The following is a 12,516-nucleotide window of genomic DNA, read 5'->3' as shown; positions in this document are numbered from 1 at the left end:
AATGGGACAAAAAAACTTTAGATTCAGATTCGGTGGACTGAAATACATAAAAATCATACTCAATATGGATCCACAAAATTTTTTTCATCTCCACAATTTCGGTTTTTCATGATTTTTTTCAATTTTTTAAAATTTTTACGGCATAACGGGCTAATTCACGTTCAGATTCAGATTCAATGGATTGAAATACATAAAAATCATGATTAATTCGGGTCCACAAAAATACTTTAATAGCTGTGATTGCAGTTTCTTGCCGAATTTTACATTTCACTCAAATGTGGAAATGACGTAGCCAAACGGACTTCAAATTTGTACTCAGCGGGTTGAAATACATGTCCGTTGGTAGGTCCGATCGAATGCATAAACAACTATATTTTTTTATATGCCGGTGTTATTAAAAATTGCCGATTAAAAAGAGTGTTCGAAGGAGCTATTTCATTGATGTTGTTACCGCTTTTTTATAGATTATTTTGAAAATCATGAAAATGGAACATCGAATGTAGTTGTAGATCCTAGCAGTAACAACGATGAAAATGAGCAAATAATTAGTGCCGGTACAAGTGCTGAAGCGACTGCTAGTACTAGTACTAGTGACGACTGTACAGCGGAGGGAGATGATGATGACAGTGAAAATGAAGTTGAAGATGAACTGTCAGAGGAAGAAAAAAAAAAAAAGCAGATATGAATGATAAAGAATTTTTACTATGGAAAATTCAGAAAGGTAAATATAAAATACGAGCGAGGGCGTTCCTGTGTATGTGTCTGGGTGTGCGTCAAAATAGTATATTACACACCGAGGGAAGTAAAGTAAGAAATGTCTCAGATCACATGTAATTGTTGGCCGAGGCGAAGCCTCGGTGTGTAATATACTATTCTTAAATTAAAATATAGCATAGTATCAGATGCAAAGCATAAAAAGCATTATATGATTGATAAATTTAATTTGTTTTCTTTCGGCAACTATTATTTTTAACTTCCCGCTGAGAACTCAAATATTTAAAAAAAATTAGAAACTTCTTATTTAAACTTGTCAAATAAAAGCAATCAATTACGTCTAACGCAAAATAAACGGTTAACCACTTTTGAATTTTATTTTAAAAACGAATAACTTTAAAAGGAGTGAATTTGATGAAAAATTATAAGAGACCTTTATTGTAAAGCATGAAATTTTACTTCAGAATTACTGTTTGCTTTATGAAAAAATTGATATTTATGGTGGTTACCAAAATCCAGAATCAAAATTAAAAAATTGAAAAAATAAATTATTGTTTAAGGCTCGATAACAAAGAAACGACTCGTCCTATCTCAACTTACTAAGAGAACTTCTTTGTAGAGAATTTAATTTTCTTCAAGGATATGGAATGGAAAAATTTTTAAAATTGATGATGTACGACTTTGGTGTAAATAATGCAGTAGCTGTTGAAAAACTAATAGTGGTAACGATACACCTCTTAACATGATTATTAAGGGCTGAAACTTTCACGATAATTTTTTTTTCATTATCATGAACGATATTTTAATAGTACCGTTAAAAAAAAAAATAGTCGTTTTTTTTTTTTTGGCCCAGTCTAATATATATCTATATATGATCAAACTTGGTGACATTCAAAAGAGATTGACAACACTTAGATTTCTAATACAATTTGAACCGATTTAAACTGGTAGATTGTGTGATAAATCAAAAAATGTCTCCGTGAAATAAATTTTGAACGGTTGTACTGATCGATTTTGAAAAGTAATCAGCTTTTAATCTTTAAAAACTATGTTCATCGCTGCCAATAACGTCAAAATTGTTAAGTCCGTTCGAGAGATATTGTTAACAAAAAAATTTGTTTTTGACACAACACTTGAATTTATTCTCAGATTGTATCTGGTAAGGTTTATTAACTATTAGAGCTTGAACACGGTGGTAAACGACGATGTTTTGATATACTTTTGAGCTTCAAAAGCTCAAATATTCATATATTTTGATATAAAAATTATAATTTTGAGTTTGAAAGGGTAGAAAATATATATTAAAACTAGCTGTTACCCTCCCGCTCCGCTGGGCGCTTGATAGAATTGTATTTTTAGATGTAGACTTGAAATTTAATTGGAGTATTGTTTGGACTTGCACAGATTCCAAATTCCATTAAATTGGCCTGTATCTTTTATCCATGTGATTATTCTAGCTGAAATTCATTGTAGATTTTTTTTACTGTAAGATTTAATTTTTTTTACTTTTAATGCTAATAATAATCACTTTCATTAATAGTTATGGCTGCCTCGGTACCCTTGGAAAATATTATGGATGTAGAAGAAAATGATACTCTAAGCAACAATGAAAAAAAACAAGGAAAATGAAAATGAACTGATTATAGACAATGAGCAAAATGAAGAATCTGATACTGAAGCATTTCAATCGAATAACAGTATAATGAACATAATAATATTGATAATATTGATAATAATAATAACAATAATAATGTTTATAGGGGAACTGAATAATTTAGCAACAGAAACAGAAAAAGACAGAATAACTGTGAGGGAGATACAACATATTTCCGAACATAATGTTACGGAAGCAATTTACAACGACAATTCTGGTAATTACATAATTACATTGATAAGAAGTTGGCTTGACTGAAGTGAGACGATCTTATATCAAAAATACCATTGCGAAAACAATCTATTTCTTGAATAAAGAGAAAAAATTCTTGAAACGAAATAAAATTCTTAGTTTAAAAAATTACTCGTCGTTCAAGATTTTTTTGTCTTGACTCAAAAAATTTATTGAATTCAAAATTGTATTTTGAGATTAACACTTTTTTTCTTGATTTGGTAAAAAAATGCTTGCTTTTTAATAATAATAATAATAATAATAATAATAATAATAATAATAATAATAATAATAATAATAATATCAAATTTTTTCACGTAAGAAATACCGAAATTGAAGCCAGTGGTACTAAAAAAATTGAAGGAAGGAAGATTTGTGGTGAAGAAACCAAAGAAGCCTAATAAAAAAAGTAAAATAAAACACGTTCAGCAAAAAATTAATTCAAAAATGATTTTACTTTTTAAAAAAAAATCTGTTTAAACAATAAATAAAAAGTTGAATATTATTATAGCTATCCATTATATATGGAAATTAATTGTTTTTGATTCTTCGCTCTGAAAATAAATAGCTTTGAATTTATTAAAAGTACATGGAAAAACAAATATGGGAACTCTTATTTTATAACTTTTTAGATTTTTTTAAACCATTATAAAAATTACGACCATAATGTATTGGAATAGTTCCCATATTTATAGGGAACTAATCAATAGGGAACTAACGGTCTCGGCAGACGTTAGCTCGCTCCTATCCTAAGCTTCGTTTAAACAAATACAAAAAATTTCATCGAAGGTCCAGCCGTTGAAGAAAGAGTTCGGTGAAAAGCACTTGACAAGAATATTTTCATAAATCAAGATTTTCCATTCTATTATAGAGAAATTTCTTGTACAATATTTTATCAATAACTAAGTTTTACCCGCGGCTTCGCTCGCATGCTAGATGGCGTTGAAGTAGCTACATTTTGAGATTTTTTGACCAACAATTTTTTTATTTTTCGTAAAAGTTATTTTTTTTTTTTTAATAAAAAGTACCCTATGTTACTTCTAATACCTCCAAGAATATGGGTACAAAGTTTCGTGATGATCAGTTGGATAGTTTTCGTGTGAAAGCGTAACAAACAAACTTACAGTCACATTTATAATATTAGTAAGGAAGTAGGGATTTCCATAAGGTCATAAGAATAGTTCCTATAATAGTATAAGAATAATTTCAATAATAATGCATAAATAATACTCCTAGTAGTAATTGCGAACAAGTTCTAGCTATGCCAGTCTAGCTGAAGATTCTTGCACGAATTTCTGAAGCTAGACTAGAACAATTTCAGCTCAAGATACTTCTGCTAGATTCTTGCTCAAGAGTAGTCCCAATATTGCTGGAGATACTTGGTCAAGAATCTTACTTCAGACTTCGATCAGTATTCAGCTAGAAAATGCCCAGGTATCGCCTACATGGATAGAAAAATGTGGAAATCATTCCTATAATTTTAATGAAATGTTTTCCTATAGCATTTTAGGAGCGATTACTTAAATTATGGGAATTGTACCCATAATTTTTGGGAAATGTTACTATAATTATGGGAATGGTTCCTATAATTATGGGAACGATACCTATAATTATAAGTGAGATATCGGCATGACTCTCATAATATACGGCTGCCCAATTTCAAAACACAGTAACTAACATTTAAAAATTTTTTCCAATTTTTCTTATTAAAAAAAAATTTGCCCGCGAAATTGATGAAAAATTTAATTTGTGAATAGAGAATACTTGAATATAAATATTTTTAAGAAAAAATACTTGAAATTAAGGTCTAAAAGTTATACAAAATGCAGCAATACTAGAAAAAATCAGGTATAAAAATTTTGCAGTTACGTGTGTTTTAAAATTGGGCAGCCGTATATAGGAATGGTTCCCATAATATATAGGAAAAGTTTCTATAATATTATAGGAACCATTTCCATAATATTATAGTGACGATACCTAATAATATTGAGATATTTATCATTACAACTCAAGTTATTTGTGACTTCGATGAGCACTTTAATGCATTTGAAATTATTAGTAACTAGCTGTTACCCGCCCGCTCCGCTGGGCACTTAGCATTGTATTTAGAATTTAATAAAATTGTATTTTTAGATCTAGACTTGAAATTAAATTCGAGTATTGTTTTGACTTGCACAGATTCCAAATTCCATCGGATTGGCCTGTACCTTTTATCTATGTGATTATTCTAGCTAATACTCATTGTAACTTTCAATGTGCAATCACTATAACATTCTCGTGGCTTTCTTCCAAAAATGAATAATAATTAACATAAAGAAAAAAATTTGAAATAAGCATTAAAAGTTTCAGTTAAAGTGATCGCAGGTCTCATAAGTGAAGTTGAAATCGGCCTAGCTTAAAGTGCGACGAATTTTGCTGTTATCTACTCTCTAAACATGAATTAGTGAAAATTCACTTAAATAAGTGAATATTCACTTATTTAAGGGAATTTTCACTAATTCATGTTTAGAGAGTATGATTCTATCAAATTTTATATCTGTAGGAACAGTATTTGAAGAATATAAATTTTTTTACAATTATTATTCCCGCACTTCTATGTTGGGGAGGAATTTTGTAAGATCCTATTTGAGATGATTTCTACATTATAAATAAACGGTTCCAACAAAACTTTGAATCCATAGAAACGATTGTTTGAAAATGAGAGATTTACATTGTTCACGCCCCCGCAATCCCTTTTGGGGTTAGAATTCGATAAATTCCATTCTCAGCTGAACTTGACATTATACACGAAAATTCCTACTAAATTTGGAGTCTGTAGAAATTACAGTTTGGAAATTAAAATTTTAGATTTTAACATCCACCCCCGCAATCCCTATCGAAAGTAGAATTTTTTGAAATCCGTTTTGAGATGATCTCAATAAACAATTAAAGATTAAGTACACACGTAAATAATAATTATGAAAAAGAAATTTTTTCACTCTAGTGAAAAATCAATTTTTATTTAAAAAAAAATATATTAGCAAAAAAATATATAATAATTACTTTATTTTATTGAAGTGGTTGCTTTATTATTATGAACATAAACATTTTTCTATTATTATGTGCGTCATTCCTATAATATTATAGGAACCGTTTCGTTAATAGAATAGGAACCATTCCTATAATATTATGGGAACCATTACTTTAATAATATAGCGACCGTTCTTATAATATTATAGAAACCATTCCCATAATATATTGAAGCTATTCCATTACTGTATAGGAACGTTTACAATAAACTATGGGTAAATGGTTCCCATAATGAGCATAGGATTGATGCCTATAATGATCATTTTATTATAGGAACTATTCCCATAATTTTTGGAAAGGTTACTGTACGCATTTTCATAGGCAAGAGTTCTGATTCTCGGGAGTTGAGGCAAACTTGAGAAACTCTGAAATAGTATATTCTTACAAAGAACCAGGAAGGAGTATATGCGTTAGTGATAAGCATATTTTTTGCTCACTAAAGCAAGTCTCTGGCCCAAAAATCAAGATGAATTCTAGCTAAATATTGAGTCAATTATTGCCAAGTATTCTTGAGATATCATCTTGTCCTAGTCTGCTTCAATTCGGGTCAAAAAATCTTGACATATGTTGACCAAGACTTGTTAGATGTTGATGTTATTAGGGGCCTATAACGTTTCAGAAACCATTCCCATAACATATAAGAAAAGTTCTTATAACTTTCTTCCTATAAATTAATTTATTCCATATGTATTCAACAGTCCATTAGTTGAATTAAAACCTAAAACCTATGGAGGCAACCACGTGGACTGACCTGTCATATATGATAAAGGTATTCCTGTGTTCTAGGTGCATTGAACAGTCCATTGGTTGAATCAAAACTTAAAACCTATGGAGGCAACCACCTGGACTGACCTTTAATACATGATAAAGGTATTCCCGTGTTCTAGGTGCATTAAACAGTCCATTGGTTGCATCAAAACCTAAAACCTATGGAGGCAACCACCTGGACTGACCTTTCATACATGATAAAGGTATTCCCGTGTTCTAGGTGCATTAAACAGTCCATTGATTGCATCAAAACTTAAAACCTATGGAGGCATCCACCTGTACTGACCTTTTATACATGATAAGAGTATTCCTGTGTTCTAGGTGTATTAAATAGTAAATTGGTGGAATCAAAACCTAAAACCTATGGAGGCAACTACCTGGACTCCTTTATTGAACCTGATAAGGGTATTAGTGTATGCTAGGTGTATTTAAAAGTTGAATGAAATTATTTCCATTTAAAATCTATGGAGAAAAATACCTAGAGTTTTTATTTTTATATTTTTAAGTTTTTTCGGCACGCTAACGCCATCTGTTGAGAATAATGTTTCCGTTAGCAGAAAGTACAAAATTTCTTTCGATATTTTTCGGTATCAGATGGCTCGATTTTTAATTTTTTTTCATGGGGACAATGAAAAACTGGGACATTGAAAAACTGGGACATTGCTTAGCTGGGACAATGACCAACTGGGACATTGATTAGCTGGGGATACGTGTACTATTAAACAAAATACGATAGTGAAAGTCACCATTCATTTGTTCTAATTGCTGCAAGCAACTTTTTATAGAAATTTTGTCCGTGTATTAATTTTATTCACATTAAAAAAAAAAATTTATTTAAATAATCTTTTCAAATAATCTTAATAATTGATTATTTGATATTTATTATGTTAAGATTTGTCTATATGACTTAAAAACAAAATCTTTTACAACGTAAATCATTTTTAAAGTCAACAAACTAGAAAAAAATGTTATTAATATTCACAAACATAAATTTTAAATAACTTATTTAAATTATTTATTGATACTTAGTATAAAGAACTTTTTTTCAGTAAATTAAATAGATTTAAATCAAATAAAAAACGTACTCTGATTTGTTTTATACAAAAATCTATCTCCGTTTTGGCATCATCTTAATTTCCACATTCAATTTTCTACAGTGTACACATAAACAATTCCCCTAGATATATATTATATAAACGTTCTGGGCTCAAGTTCTTTCATGAGGATGAAGACTATAAACATAATTTTATAAAGTCATCTTGATAACTGTATTTTTGTGCGTTTTTTTTTTCTTTTATTTATTTATCACATGATTGTCCGTAAAATTTAAATATATCATGAAACTTATACATTTTTTGATGATATCTGGATATAATTTTTTTTCAAATTTTTATTTCGAAAGGCTCAAAATTTCTTGCACCATTTCATGAATTTCTATATAGGTATTGCTAAAGTTTTGATCATTAAAATTTTTTTTCAATCAATATACGAATTTTTATATCCATAATTTTAATTTATTTTTAACACAACTTATTTAAAAATCTTGTGGGATCCGCAAAAAAACATTCAAGTTAATGATAAAAAAAAATTAATAATAAAAAAGTAGTCGAAAAATTGTTTGGTTGAAAGATTTGCACACATTGTATGCCAAGTTGAGATAATACATACAAAAAATAAAATATAACTTTTCTAAGGAGGTTTTTTTCTTATATCGGTAACTTTTTGTAAAGAAATATAAACTTTTTGGATGATTGCCTCATAATTTGTCATACCACATATATCGTATAAAACGTCTTTTATAACGTTTATAAAAAAAAACTAAAAATAAAAAAAAATTAACGATAAACACGCAAAAATTAAAAGTTACATCAGATGTTTTTTTTTATAACGAAAAGACACGTTAGTCTTCAGTAATTACTTCTGGCAGCCTTTAATACAATCATCTTTAGGATGTATATAATTTGTTTATTGACCATATTATCATCAATCTAATATTTTTCTGTCTATATAAACATCGTTTTACTAGTATTAGAAAGGTATATAAAAAAATTTTCTTTAACCAATCGATGAAAAAATGTGTTCAATGTATAAATCTATAGAAAAATACAAAAAAAAATGTTATGTTATCTTATGTGCGTACCTTTGACTGTGAGAATTTTTTTTCGTACGTCAAAAAAAAATTTTTTTACCATTTATTTACAAGCTGATTAATTATACAAAGTTTCTAATTGGTTAAAGAAAAAAAAATTTGACATTATTACTAATCCGAAATGATTTAAAATTTAATTTACCGACTAATTTATTTAATAAATAAATTTTCAACAGCGTAAGTTTCAGCAACGGCCAATTTTGGAAGATGATCAAAGTAAGAAAAGATCAAGAGAAGACAAAGATCAAGGGATAGAACCATTAGAAAATGAAGAACAGTTAAACTTTGAACTACCACTACCGTTACACGAGCAACCGCAGGAAGACGATCAACAGCAAGAAGCGCAACAATTGCAAGAACTTCTGCAACAGGAAGCAGAGCAACAACAACTGCTAGAAGCCCAGCGAGAGCGAGAACTTCAGCGACAGGATGCGGAGCAACAGGAAGCAGAGCAACAACAACTGCTAGAAGCACAGCGACGGCGAGAGCTCCAACGACAAGAAGCAGAGCAGCGACAGCAGCAAGAAGCTCTACGACAAAATCGTATACAGTTGGCCGCAAGACAACAATTTCGACTAAATGCTCTACAACGAGAACGAGGTCGAAATCGAAACATAAATTATCTTCAAAACGGTCAGTTCCTGATTGGTGATGGTTTATATATTCCAAGTGCTGCACAAAGAGAAGCCGCTAGATCTGATCGACCATCTGAGTTTATCACAAAAATGACACATGTGATATGGCCGCGAGAAGAACTAATTAATAAAGTGGTCCGTAGGCAGAAAAATACCGGGGACAAACAAGCTCTAACACCTAGGAAAGTAGAGCTTCTATCGTATCATTTCGAAGAATTTCTCACCGACCGTAATTATTCGGAAGAAAGAATACAAATCGAGTTAAAAAAAATGAACACTTATTTGGGTCGAGCAATTACATCAGCGAAAAAAAAAGTGGTGTTGTAATTGTGCAATATTTACCATTAAAATATAAATTATTTTTTTTTTTATAATTTAAAATCTTTAAATTATTAATTTTTAAGCTTTATAAAGTTTATTGTCAGCTAATTTAAATTAATCCATTATTGATTGAATTATTAATTATCCATTGTTTATTGTCAATTAATTTAAATTAATGTAGGTGCCGCGTTTCATTTGATTGAAAGGCTGGTACCTTAACTAAGTCATATGTTTGTTGACTCGCTACATCCAAATATTCTAAAAGTTTTTGTGAAGATCCGGGTCTTTAATTATTTCAGAGGATTTGCAAAAATAATTTTTTAATTTTTTAATATTTGAAAAAAATCAATTTAGAAAAAGTTTGATTATTTATTGTAGGGTGGAAAATTTATTGGTGATAGCCTTAGTGTGCAATATTTGAAAGCGAATTCAACAACGATACGCAATAATATATCTAAATTCTCATTTTCTTAACTCAATAATGAAAATGAAGCATCAAATAATGTTGATCTAGTTTTGTAAGAGTTGATACACTGAATATATATCAATATTTTCCAAATGAATCAGCTGCAATAGATATTTTATTATTATTATTATTATTATTTCGATTTTTACTTGTATACCGTTCTTGGTTTTTACAAGGCTGGGTAGATGGTAGCTGTCGCATTCCGCGAGTGCGCCACCGTCTTGTGTTTTTTTTTTATACTGTCCTTGTTTATTCAACGCTTTTTTGGACCCCAGCACGTCCTCTTTTCACTCCTGTATTTTCACTACATAATCAACCTTATTTTTCGCACATTTATATACTCAACTCTTTATTATTATCGCTGCGGCTGTGGACCGACTTGTGCTTTCTGTACTGTATTTACCCTATTCCTCACCCCTTTCTATCGGTTGTTGGAATAGTGGCGATGGAGAAACCACAGAGAAAACCCATGCCAGTACAGTTCGGCTACCGGAGCGACCCCCGACGGTTGGTGTTGGAACTATTCGAACAACCGTCGGGGCTCGAACCCTCGCCTCACGGCATGATGTGCGAGCGAACTAACGGGATAATGACTTAACCCGCTCGGCCATCATGCCGCTTATGATATTTTATTATTATTAAATTTGAGAAATATATTAAATATTAATTTTTGAAGAATTCGTTTTCTACTCAAGCCCAATAAGCTTATCATCATCAATAAATTTGTACTCCTGTAAAAAACAATCAAATTTTTTTAAAATCGAGGTTTTGAGATTTTCAAAAATTCACCCATAAAAAATATTAAAATTTAACTTCATTTTATGAAAAATTTTTTTTGCTTAAGTACCGTTCAATAAATAATAAAAAATCTTATCCCCAAAAAAAATTTATTAAACAAATCCTCTTAAACAATTAAAGGCCTGGGTTTTCAAAAAAACTTGTGCGACATTTAGATTCTGAGAATTGAACAACAAAATAAAACATAACTGAGGCATCGACCTCATAATTATACGAAAATATAATGCGGCCCCTAGACTAAATAATGTTTTTCTCCTGCCTAAGCCGAAAGTTCAAATACCTTCCGCTTGCAGCCGGAATAAAGCAGCAGTTTCTATCCTCGGAATAAATGAACGCGCACGCGCAATAGTGCCTACATCGGCTCTCACGCATTGTACGTTCTTCTCTTTAACACATACTTTTTCCGTCAGCACTTCATGTTGCGTCATTAGTGTAATATACTATAATTATAATAAAAATAATGTAATTTAGTGATAATGTGATTTATGATAATGTTTAGTGATAATTTAGTGATAATGTTATAGTTTGAAAATTTCAAAAATTATCATATTGTACCAAAAAAAGGTTGATTTACATAAAATATGTTAAATCACCAAGTCACTAGAATTATTCTTATATTAAAATTATCATCTAATATTATTATTAAGATTATCCATAATTATTATGAAATGAATACTTATAATTACTATTAATATTTATCAATATGAATATTTGAAGTTATAACACAAAATTAATTTTTTTAATATCTTTACTTAAATAATAATTTTAAATTATTAGTTATGATAATTTTAAATTAAGTCACTAAAATTATTCTTATATTAAAATTATCATCTAATATTATCATTAAGATTATCCATAATTATTATTAAATGAATGCTTATAATTACTATTAATATTTATCAAAATGATTATTTAAAGTTATAATAAAAATTATTCTGTTATTTTCATAACACTAATTATTTTTTTAATATCTTTACTTAAATAATAATTTTAAATTGTATTTTTTCTTGACTGGGGGGGCTCCGCCCCCCCACCGGGGCTTCGCCCCTGGACCCCTTCCATGATTACCTACGATGCTATTGCATTAAAAGATTCGCGAACTTTCGGCTTGGCAGGAGAAAAAATAGTATGTGTGACACGGGACGAAAGTACTACATCCTCACCCGCGTGTTTGCCACCCTCGCCTTCGGCTCGGGTGGCAATCACACACGCGGGACAGAATGTAGTACTTTCGTCCCTTGTGGCACAATATACTATTAATATAAATAATAAAAATAATAGTGTAATGATTTTAAGATAGACTCTTTAAGATAACATGAAATGATGTTTCACGTATATAGTTATAGCCGGAAATTGGACGTAAAAATTTTGATATTAAAAATCTTATCTCTTAATTTTTTTTTGTCCGAATCTATAATTTTAATAAAAGAAATAAATATTTTATGTATAACATGTGAAGTGATAAGTGAAAAAAAAAAAGTAATTTAAATAAAACATTATAATTCCATCTCTATAATGATATATTGTATATCACTACTTACCTTCATAAATAATCATATTATTGTTATTATTTTTTGAAATATAATTATAGCATATGTATATATATATATTAAATTGATACAAATTAATTTATTACTGTCTTAAAAATTATTTTTATATGGATAATTGGTTCTGATGCGCTGATATTTTCATAAAGCTAAAAAAAAATTAC

The sequence above is a fragment of the Cotesia glomerata genome, linkage group LG9 (assembly GCF_020080835.1).
Source record: "Cotesia glomerata isolate CgM1 linkage group LG9, MPM_Cglom_v2.3, whole genome shotgun sequence".
NCBI lineage: Eukaryota > Metazoa > Arthropoda > Insecta > Hymenoptera > Braconidae > Cotesia > Cotesia glomerata.
The sequence above is the reverse complement of the archived record's forward strand: the minus strand, read 5'-3'. Positions refer to the sequence as shown.